The sequence below is a fragment of the Canis lupus genome, assembly GCF_048164855.1.
Source record: "Canis lupus baileyi chromosome 5 unlocalized genomic scaffold, mCanLup2.hap1 SUPER_5_unloc_2, whole genome shotgun sequence".
Classification (NCBI taxonomy): Eukaryota; Metazoa; Chordata; class Mammalia; order Carnivora; family Canidae; genus Canis; species Canis lupus.
Window position 1 is genome coordinate 331,546 of NW_027326409.1, and position 12,032 is coordinate 343,577.

The following is a 12,032-nucleotide window of genomic DNA, read 5'->3' on the forward strand; positions in this document are numbered from 1 at the left end:
TTTTGGTGTATCCCAAAGGTTTTAAATGGTAGTATATTCATTCTCATTAGTTTCCATGAATCTTTTTAATTTCTCCTTAATTTCCTGGTTGACCCTTTCATCTTTTAGCAGGATGGTCCTTAACCTCCACGTGTTTGAAGTCTTTCCAAACTTCTTGTTGTGATTTAGTTCTAATTTCAAGGCATCATGGTCTGAGAATATGCAGGGGACGATCCCAATCTTTGGGTATCGGCTCAGATCCAATTTGTGACCCAGTATGTGGTCTATTCTGGAGAAAGTTCCATGTGCACTTGAGAAGAATGTATTTTCAGTTGAGTTTGGATGTAAAGTTCTGTAGATATCTGTGAAATCCATCTGGTCCAGTGTATCATTTAAAGCTCTCGTTTCTTTGGAGATGTTGTGTTTAGGAAACTATCAAGTGTAGAAAGCGCTAGATTGAAGTCACAAAGTATAAGTGTATTATTATCTAAGTACGTCTTCACTTTGGTTATTAATTGATTGATATATTTGGCAGCCTCCACATTCGCGGCATATATATTGAGGATTGTTAAGTCCTCTTGTTGGATAGATCCTTTAATTATGATATAGTGTCCCTCTTCATCTCTCACTGCGGTCTTCGGGGTACGTTTTAGTTTATCGGATATAAGGATGGCTACCCCTGCTTTCTTTTGAGGACCATTCGAATGGTAAATGGTTCTCCAACCTTTTATTTTCAGGCTGTAGGTGTCCTTCTGTCTAAAATGAGTCTCTTGTAGACAGCAAATAGACGGGTCCTGCTTTTTTATCCAGTCTGAAACCCTGCGCCTTTTGATGGGGTCATTAAGCCCGTTCACGTTCAGAGTTACTATTGAAAGATATGAGTTTAGTGTCATCATGATACTTATTCAGTCCCTGTTTTTGTGGATTGTTCCAGTGGACTTCTTCTTAAAGGGGAATTTTGAGAGTCCCCCTTAAAATTTCTTGCAGAGCTGGTTTGGAGGTCACATATTCTTTCAGTTCCTGCCTGTCTTGTAAGCTCTTTCTTTCTCCTTCCATTCTGATTGAGATCCTTGCTGGATAAAGTATTCTCGGTTGCATGTGTTTCTCATTTAGGACCCTGACTATATCCTGCCAGCCCTTTCTGGCTTGCCAGGTCTCTGTGGAGAGGTCTGCAGTTACTCTAATACTCCTCCCCATAAAAGTCAGGGATTTCTTGTCTCTTGCTGCTTTAAGGATCTTCTCTTTATCTTTGGAATTTGCAAGCTTCACCATTAAATGTCGAGGTGTTGAACAGTTTTTATTCATTTCAGGGGGTGGAATCTCTCTATTTCCTGGATATGAATGCCTGTTTCCCTTCCCTGATTAGCAAAGTTTTCAGATATGATTTGTTCAAATACATATTCTGGGCCTCTGTCACATTTGGCGCCCTCTGGAACCCCAATGAAACGTAGGTTTTTCTTCCTCAGGCTGTCATTTATTTCCCTTAATCTATCCTCATGGTCCTTTACTTGTTTGTCTCTTTTTTCCTCAGTTTCCTTCTTTGCCATCAACTTGTCTTCTATGTCACTCACTCGTTCTTCTACCTTGTTAACCCTCATCATTAGAACTTCTAGTTTGGATTGTGTCTCATTCAATTGATTTTTAATTTCTGCCTGATTAGCTCTAAATTCTGCAGTCATGAAGTCTCTTGAGTCCTTTTTGCTTTTTTCTAGAGCCACCAGTAGCTTTATAATAATGCTTCTGAATTGGCTTTCTGACATTGAATTGTAATCCAGATTTTGTAACTCTATGGGAGAGAGGATGTTTCTGATTCGTTCTTTTGAGGTGAGGTTTTCCTTCTAGTCATTTTGCTCAGTGCAGAGTGCCCAAAAACATGTTGTATTGGGAAAAGGAGAAAAAGAGAGGAGAGAAAGACGGAAAGAAAAGAAAAAAGAAGAAAGAAAAAAGGAAGAAAAAAGGAAGAAAAAGAGAAGAAAAAGAAAAAAAAGAAAGGAAAAAAGGGGTGGGGGAAGCAAACAGAAATAAAAAATAACAACAACAACAACAACAACAACAACAAAACAAGGGGGAATATCGTCTGATTCTGTATCCTGCAAGTCCCTTGTCTTACCCTGGAACTTTCCAGTGCTGCTTGGTCAATAACTTGTTTTTCCCCTGTCCTTCTCGCTGGTCTTCTGGGGGAGGGTCTATCATGCTGATTTTCAGTTGTTAGCACTTGGGGGAGCTGCTCAACCCCCTGCCTGGTGCAGGGCTCAGTGGGGGTTGTTTACCCCGTGAGGCCCCAGTGCGCAGGCGCCAGCGAGGGGCTCCCAGCGTGCACTGGGCTCGAGCGCGGTCCCCCGGACTGACGGCCAGCCGACCCTGCGGACAGACGGGCCACAAAGCATGTCGCCCTGCGCCTGCTGAACCGCGAGCGCCCGAGGATGTCAGCGCTGAGGAAGGTGCGAGCCTCGGGGACCGAGCTGCCGGGGCGACCGGTCGCGGGCTGCGCGGCGGCCTCGTCCCTCGCGGCGCCTGGGTGCCTCGCCGGCGGTGCTTCCCGGACCCTGCACTCCCGGGACGTGGGTGCCGCGCGGGCTGTGCCGGAGACGGGCGGGCTGGAGGAGCTGCGGGGCCTGAGGAGGGGGCGGCGTCCGGCTCCCGCGGGGCAGCGGCGAGGGCCCAGGGGCCCAGGCGGAAGCGGCTCGTGTTTAGGGCAGCGCCAGCGGCGGACAGACGGTCCCTGGACAGCTCGAGAGCCTCCGTCCACGTCGCACGAGGCAGCTAATGCCGGGTCTGTCCTCCGGATGCGGGGCACCGCCCGTGGGGGGACGCGCGCTACCTTCGTGTCGCCCTGGCACCGGCCGCGCAGGCGGCGCTGGGACCGTGGGGCTGCGGGCGAGCTGCACGTGCTGCAGGCTACCGCCGCCTCCAGCGCCAGGGGACCCGCGCCACAGGTGGCATCCGGGGCGGGGCCTGCGCGCCGGCAGGGGCGGGGGAGCGGTGGGGCGGAAGGATCCCCGGACGCCATGCTCGGCGCTGCCTGGGCTCCCCGCGCTTGCCTGGCCCTTCCCCAGGTGCCTCCGCGCGCCGGCCGGCCCCCAGCGCGCCAGGCCTCCTGGGCGCCCAGTGCGCAGGCGCCGGCGGCGGGCTCCGAGCGTGTGCCGGGCTGGAGCGCGGTGGGGCGCGTGGCGGCGGCGGCGGCGGCGGGGGAGCGGTGGGGCGGAAGGACCCCCGGACGGCAGGGCGCGGTGCTGCCTGGGCTCCCCGGTGCGGGTGTGGCCCCTCCCCAGGTGCCTCCGCACTCAGGCCGGCCCCCAGCGTGCGGGGCCTCCCGGTCGACCAGTGCGCAGGCGCCGGCGGGGGCCTCCCAGCGTGCACTGCGCTCGAGCGCTGTCCCCCGGACTGACGGCCAGCCCTGCGGATGGACGGGCCGTGTGCCCTGTCGCCCTGCGCCTGCTGAACTCCGAGCGCCCGAGGATGTCTGCGCTGAGGAAGGTACGGGCCGCGGGCGGGGCGCAGGCAGGGACCCCGAGCTGCAGGAGTGACCGGTCGTGGGCTGCGCGCTGCGGCCTGGTGCCTCGCCGGCGGTGCTTCCCGGACCCGGCACTCCCGGGGCGTGGGTGCCGCGCGGACTGTTCCGGGCAGACGGGCTGGCTGGAGGAGCTGCGGGGCCTGAGGAGGGGGCGGCGTCCGGCTCCCGCGGGGCAGCGGCGAGGGCCCAGGGGCCCAGGCGGAAGCGGCTCGTGTTTAGGGCAGCGCGAGCGGCGGACAGACGGTCCCTGGACAGCTCGAGAGCCTCCGGCCACGTCGCCCGAGGCAGCAAGTGCCGGGTCTGTCCTCCGGATGCTGAAAAAAAAGATGTGAGTCTTACCTGAGTCTGTAGGAAATTGATACCTGTGGTGCCTTAGCTCTATCTGCACCAAAACCAAACTCAGGTGAATTTGCTATGGTTGTCTGTCACGAGAGAAGGATGTTACTGATGTATAGTATTTGAAAATCAGCCACTTGCAATGTGCTTTTGCTTCACAGGCTAGAAGAAATCTTAGTCCATTTTTTTCCATCAAATTGGCTGAAATTTGCCTGCCTCAAGCAGTAGCAACTCTCAAGAAATGAAGAAGTTGAGATGTGGCATTTTTCCTAACAATACATGTAAAGACTAGAGTGCTTGATTTAGTTTTTATGGAATTGCCACGGTACCTTTGTGTATCGTTGTGTTCATCAGCACCCCTTAACCATTAAACAGACATGCCCAAAACAATGCATGCATGTGTGTCTCTATTTAGTTGTAATGTGGCCACTGTTTCCTTCCTATAAAATGGAAATTATAATGTTATAATGTTAACAAGGTGGTTTGTGAGTTTCAAATACAATAGTGAAGATCTTCTTTCTTTGATAGTTACATAGGTTAGGCAAATACAAGCAGGCATTTAGTATTAAATTATAGCACGTGAAAGACCAAAAAGTAGTGATAGGTGGTTGTTATTTCTACTAAGAAAAGGACACTAATTTTTTTTCAAAGTCTTAGTTACACTAGCTCTTGAGTTTTAAGCTTGGTGGTTTTTCAAAGTAAATGTGACTAGTAAGTGGCGAGGAAGCATAGTCACTGATATCCTGGTTTTAGAAAAGCAATGAGTAAACAAATTGATGTTGCTAGCATTTAAGTGGCACAGTAGCATGTGTACTATTACAAGGATCTTCCTGTAATTGCTGTAAAATGTGCTTTTAATGTTTACTGTGCCCCTCTAGTCCATTCTATGTTTCTTACTAGCTGCCCCCCACTCCCAGCCTCTATCACACGCAAACTTCACGTGTGTCTTTTGACCCATTCTGTTCACTTTCAAGTATGTCAACAAGCAAGAGAGAGAAAGCGAGCCACATGTGCACGTATGCGAGAATGCGCACAAGTGCTAGAATGTGCAGAGGGAGATGGAGAGAGAAATTTTAGCAGACTCCCCACAGAGTGTGGAGCCCTGTGAAGGATCCGGGGTCCCGACCCTGAGATCAGGACCTGAGCCCAAACCAGGAGTCGGGGTGTAACCAACTGAGCCACCCAGGGGCCCAGGTAGAGACCTCTTCTTAATTGGCTTTGACTTTATTTGACCATGGTAGGAGCCAGTATATTGAAAGGGTTAAAGCAGCAGAATGATGATATCAGACTGGTTTTTTTTTTTTCAGAAGTAAAATTTAGTTGCTACAGAGATGGGATGGGCCTGGAGATTTCCAGGTCAAGACAATGGCAATGAACCCATGGGTGAGGGAAGGAAAGTGATTTTTGTTTTGAGAAAGGGAGTTGGATGCTCAGCCTGCCCTCACCATCAGGGTGATGTTTCTCAACATATTGAAACTCCTCCCCCGTGTTGGTTAAACCTCAGCTCCTAGACACCACATCCACTAATCCAACCACCAGATTGTTGATGCCAGGCCATCGGGGGTTGAGAGAGGGCTCCAGAGACCTGCACAAGCCCTGACCTACCACTTCTGACATAATTGAATATCTTCTCATAAGAAAGGTGATTTTAGTTTTATGTTCATTTGCTATTTGGCAGTTAACCAAGTAGAACTTCCTACTGTGTAGTTGGATACGTGGATCTTGAGGATAATTAGTAAGTTCTAGGTTGTAGGTAATAGACTTGGGAGTCGGGTTGCCAGATAAAATACAAGGCATCCAGTTTAATTTGAACTTAAGAGAAACAGTAATTTATTTATTTATTTTTTTAGTGGACGTATGAACTGTGCTGTCTTTTTATATTTCCTTTTGTGAAATCTCGCAACTCTGATTGGGGTGTCATCAACATTTAGATAGTAACTCTTTGTAACCACTTTATTGAGACATATATCAGACAGTTTACCCATCTCAAGTATATGTGCAAGGATGTGAAGTGTACGCACAAAGTGATGCAGCCACCTCCACGATTCTAGAATAATTTCATCTCCTCCCAACAAACCCCTGTCTCATGTAGCTGTCTACCGCTAATCCTTCATCCTCTGACCCTTCCTCACTCCAGCCCTATGCAACCACTAATCTACTTTCTGTTTCTATTTACCTGTTTTGGACAATTCATGTAAATGGAATCATATGGTGGGTAGATTTGTTTGCCATCGGCTCCTGTCACTTAGCTTAATCCACATGATAATATGTAGCAATACTTCATACCTTTCTATGGCCCAGTAGTATTTATGGATATACCAGCTTTGTTAACCTCTTTATCCAGCTTTGGACATTTGGGTCATTTCTACCTATTGCCTATGATGAATAATGCTGCTAAGAATCTTTACATAGAGGGGCTGCACGTGGCCTTATGGGCTGAGAAGAAAAGCCAAGGTGATCGCAGTAATGAATGCTGTGGAAGAAAACCAGGGGTCTGGCTAGTCTCAGAAGGTGGAGGAGGCCAGTCCTCCTGCAATGCAGCAGCCCACCAACCCTGCATCCCCCACTGTGGCCACCACACCTGAGCCCGTGGGGGCAGATGCTGGGGACAAGAACACCACCAAAGCAGCCAATGATGAGCTGGCCTACGAGGACGGCCGGGGCTTTGGCACTGGGGAGCTGGTGTGGGGGAAACGTCGGGGCTTCTCCTGGTGGCCAGGCCGCATTGTGTCTTGGTGGATGACAGGCCGGAGCTGAGGAGCTGAAGGCACCCGCTGGATCATGTGGTTTGGAGATGGCAAGTTCTTGATGGTGTGTGTTGAGAAGTTGATGCCGCTGAGCTCCTTCTGCAGTGCTTTCCACCAGGCCACATACAACAAGCAGCCCATGTACCGCAAAGCCATCTATGAAGTCCTGCAGGTGGCCTGTAGCCATGCGGGGAAGTTGTTCCCAGCGTGCCACGACAGCGATGAGAGCGACACTGCCAAGTCCGTGGAGGTGCAGAACAAACATGATCGAGTGGTCTCTCGGAGGGTTCCAGCCTTCTGGCCCCAAGGGCCTGAAGCCACCCAAAGAAGAGAAGAACCCCTACAAAGAAGTTTACACAGACATGTGGGTCGAACCTGAGGCAGCTGCCTATGCACCACCCCCCCCAGCCAAAAAGCCCCGAAAGAGTACGACTGAGAAGCCTAAGATCATTGATGAACGCACAAGAGAGCAGCTGGTGTACAAAGTGCGGCAGAAGTGCCAGAACATCGAGGACATTTGCATCTCTTGTGGGAGCCTCAACGTTACCCTGGAACACCCTCTCTTTGTTGGAGAAATGTGCCAAAACTGTAAGAACTGCTTCCTGGAGTGTGCATACGTATCACCATGATGATGACAGCTACCAGTCCTACCACACCATTTGCTGTGGGGGGTGGGGGGCAAGGTGCTCATGTGTGGGAACAATAACTGCTGCAGGTGTTTTTGTGTGGAGGGTGTGGATCTCTTATTGGGGCTGGGGGCCACCTGGCAGCCATCAAGGAGGACCCCCGGAACTGCTACATGTGTGGGCACAAGGGCACTTACGGGCTACTGCGGCAGCGGGACGACTGGCCCTCATGGCTCCAGATGTTCTTCACCAACAGCCACGACCAGGAATTTGACCCTATGAAGGTTTACCTGCCTGTCCCAGCTGAGAAGAGGAAGCCCATCCGGGTGCTGTCTCTATTTGATGGAATTGCTACAGGGCTTCTGGTGCTGAAGGATTTGGGGATTCAGGTGGACTGCTACATCGCCTCCGAGGTGTGCAAGGACTCCATCACGGTGGGGAAGATCATGTATGTTGGGGACGTCTGCAGCGTCACGCAGAAGCATATCCAGGAGTGGGGCCCATTGGATCTGGTGATTGGGGGCAGTCCTTGCAATGGTCTCTCCATCATCAATCCTGCCCATAAAGGACTCTACGAGGGCACTGGCCGGCTCTTCTTTGAGTTCTACCACCTGCTGCATGATGCGCGGCCCAAGGAGGGAGATGACCGCCCCTTCTTCCGGCTCTTTGAGAATGTGGTGGCCATGGGCATTAGTGACAAGAGGGACATCTCGCGAATTCTCGAGTCCAACCCTATGATGATTAATGCCAAAGAAGTGTCAGCTGCACACAGGGCCCACTACTTCTGGGGGAACCTTCCTGGTATGAACAGGAGGCCATTGGCATCCACTGTGAATGATAAGCTGGAGCTGCAGGAGTGTCTGGAGCACGGCTGGATAGCCAAGTTCAGCAAAGTGAGGACCATTACTACTAGGTCGAACTCCATAAAGCAGGGCAAAGACCAGCATGTCCCCGTCTTCATGAATGAGAAAGAGGACATCTTACGGTGCACTAAAATGGAAAGGGTGTTTGGCTTCCCTGTCCACTATACTGATGTCTCCAACATGAGCCACTTGGCGACGCAGAGACTGCTGGGCCGGTCGTGGAGCGTGCCGGTCATCCGCCACCTCTTCGCTCTGCTGAAGGAATGTTTTGTTTGTGTGTAAGGGACATGAGGGCAGACTGAGGTAGTGACACAAAGTTAAACAAGAAAACACAAAACACAGCAAAACACTGACAACATGAAGATGGAGAGAAGTATCCGCACGCAGAAGAGAAAAAGGAAATTTAAAACAAAACCAGAGGCGGAAGTACCAGAGGGCTTTGCCTTGCACAAAGGGTTGCACATCATCTCCTGATTTTTCAATGTTAATCTTCAGTCCTTTTTAAAAACAAAACCAAGGTCCCTCCTGTCTCCCCCTCCCCTTTTTGTAGGTAAAACCTTTTGTTTTCTACTCTTTTCAGAGGGGTTTCTGTTTGGATTTTTGTTTCTTGCTGTGATTGAAACAAAGAGGGTTTATTGCAGCAAAAACCAGTAACAGGACATAGCAACAATACCTTGCAGAGGAAGGACAGGAGGGAAAAAAAAGGAAATTCTACAGAAATCTATATATTGGAGTTTTTTCTAACTATGTATGTTTTGTTGTCTTCTCTAGCCTGATCAGATAGGAGCACAAGCAGGGGGTGGAAAATAGTGACGCTCAGCAGCAGACTTTCCTTCCAGCCGCTGAGCTCTCTTGCCAGCACCATTCCTGGTCATGCAGAACAGAGCCCAATGAGCAGCAGGGAGACACATCACACAAGACCCTTTTATGCAGTATTTCAGGTGCTTACCACACAGGAAACCTTGAAGAAGATCCATTTCTATAAGCTGCTGTTACCTCTTCCAGTTTGTGTGTGTGTGTGTGTATATATATATAAATGACAGATATGAGATATATATAAAAGGTACTGTTAATTACTGTACAACCTGACTTCATAATGGTGCTTTAAAACAGCGAGGTGAGTAAAAACATCAGCTTCCACGTTGCCTTATGTGCAAAGGGTTTTAACGTTGGATGAAGGGAGGCAGCTTGAAGGTGAATCGTTGCCATTCATGGCGGGCTTTCCCTCTAGTGTTTAACAAGGTGAAGGAGGAGAATTCGGGACCACGTACTCCTGCTTCTCCCTGCCAAAAACGGGTATGAGGTGAGATGGGGTGGGTCGGACCGTGGAGGGTTGAGAGTGGGATTCATCCAGGCTCACGCAATAACCTTTCGATTTTTTTTTCCAAAAAAAAGGAGACTCCCTCGGCAAGATGGCAGTTAAAAGGGGTCTTCATTCCCAGTTTCTCACATTAGCCAATTCAAGGGCTCCTTGTGGTGGGATCAGAAATTATCCAGAGTGTGGGAAAGTGACCGTTAAAAACCCCACCTGGAGAAAAAAAAAAATACAAAATGAAAAAAAAAAAAAAAGGAACCTTCACATACAGGTATTTATGTGGACATATTTTCATTTCTGGGGGCCATGTATGTAGGAGCGGAATTGCTGGGTTAAGTGCTAAGTCTGTGTTTAACACTTAGAAGAACCAGCAGTTTCCCAAGGTGGCTCCACTGTTTTGTATTCTCACCAGCAGTGTGTGAGGCTTCTGATTTCTGTATGCTTGTCAACCCTATTTTTTATTTTTTTTATTTATTTTTTTTTATTTTTTATTATTATTTTTTTTAACCCTATTTTTTAAAAAAAGATTTTATTTATTTGAGAGAGAGAGCAAGAGAGCGAGCAGGGAGGTGGGCAGTGGTGAGGGAGAGGGGCAGAGAGGAAATCTCAAGCTGACTCCTTGTGAACACAGACCCTGATTTGGGGCTCAATCTCACACGACCCTGGTATCATGACTTGAGTCAAAATCAAGAGTCGGCTGTGTAACCAACTGAGCCGCTGAAGTGCCCCACCAACACTTGTTTTAGCTAACACTTGCTTTTGTTTGACTTTTTTGTTCTCACCTTTCTAGAAGAAGGTGGGACATGATACCTCCTTGTTGCTGTGGTTTACGTTTCCTTGATGACTGATGAAGTTCATTATCTTTTTGTGTGTTTATTGGCTATTTTTGTATCATCTTTGCAGAAACGTCTTTTTGGATTCTTTGGACAGTTTTCTCATTAGATACCTTTGAAATAGTAGACTTCTTTTTAGAACAGTCTTAGATTTACAGAAGTGTCTTTTCCATTTTTTGCCTATTTTTAAGGGAGTTGTGTTTTTCCCTTATCATTGAGTTTTAACAGTTGTCTTTTGTGGATACGTGTCGTTTATTAGATACGTGTTCTGCAAATATTTTTTTTCCAGTCTGTGGCTTGTTTCTTCATTCTCTGAACGGTTTCTTTCACAGAACAGAAGTTCTTAATTTTAATAATGTCCAACCTTGCAATTTCTCTTTCATACGTTGGGCTTTTGGAGTTGCATGGAAAAACTCCTTGCCATGCTCAAAGTCACCCAGGAATTGTGCAGATTTGTCTTTATATTTAGTTCTGTGATCTAATTTGAGTTCATTTTTGTGAACAGGGATAAGTTCTATGCCTAGATTCAAAGATTTTCTGCATGTGAATATCCAGTTGTCTAGCATCAGTATTTGAAAAGACTGGCCTTTCTTCACTGAATCGTCTTTGCTCCTCTGCCAAAGACCAGTTGATTGTATTCGTGTGGGTTTTATTCTGAGCTCTGTTATGTTCTACAGATCTGTTTTTCTGTTCTTTTTTTTTTTTTGTAAATTTTTATTTATTTATGATAGTCACACACACGCAGAGAGAGAGAGGCAGAGACACAGGCAGAGGGAGAAGCAGGCTCCATGCACCGGGAGCCCGACGTGGGATTTGATCCTGGGTCTCCAGGATCGCGCCCTGGGCCAAAGGCAGGCGCTAAACTGCTGCACCACCCAGGGATCCCTGTTTTTCTGTTCTTTGACCAATACTGCTGTGTCTTTATTACTGAAGCTTTATAGGAAATCTTGAAATTGGTTGGTGTCAGTCCTTTGACTTTGTATTTCTCAATATTGTGTCAGCTGTTCTGTTTTTTTTTTTTTTGCCTATTCATGTAAAATTGAGAATGAGTTTGTCATATATATGTGATAACTTGCTAGGATTTGGGTTGGGGTTGTGTTGTATATATAAACCAAGTTGGGAAGAATTGACATCTTGATCATATTATATATTCTTGTCCGTAAACATGGAATTTACTTATGGAGATCATCTTTGATTTCTTTCAACTGAGTTTTTAAAAATATTTATTTATTCATGAGAGACACAGAGAGCACAGAGAGAGAGAGAGAGAGAGTGGCAGAGACACAGGCAGAGAGAGAAGCAGGGAGCCCGACGTGGGACTTGATCCTGGGTCTCGAGGATCAGATCCTGGGCTGAAGGCGGCGCTAAACCGCTGAGCCACCCGGGCTCCTCATCAGCTGAGTTTTATACGAATTGAGATTCTGTACACTTTTTGTTAGATTGGGCACTAATGTAAATGGTATTTTGTTTTGAATTTCAAATTCCCATTGTTCATTGGCAGTGTGAACAATGCTATCTTGGGCAGACCCACCATGCTGATGGCTCTCTGTGGCCTGAAGCCTTCTGGAGCACAGGTCCCTCTCATATTCTTTCTTTTTGTCTGGTCACACCCTTAAGTACACCCATGAATGTCCTTCATCTGCTCTAGAGATAGGATTATGATTTTCAAGCATTTCCTCCTGGGTGGGCTTCCAGCAGTTACCCGCCAGCTTCTTGGGCCCCAAAACAGGTCTCACTGGAGGTGGGGTTGTGGAGATCTACTAATTTTTCAGCCTCCCAAGACACACTTCTGTCCATAAGTCCCCTTAAGAAGCCATTT

At 48.1% G+C, this 12,032-nt stretch overlaps 1 pseudogene; it reads left to right on the forward strand.

The window, feature by feature from the left end:
* Window positions 1-5,865: 5,865 nt before the first annotated feature.
* On the forward strand, window positions 5,866-10,936 carry LOC140629404 (DNA (cytosine-5)-methyltransferase 3A pseudogene; annotated as a pseudogene).
* The last annotated feature ends 1,096 nt before the right edge of the window (window positions 10,937-12,032 follow it).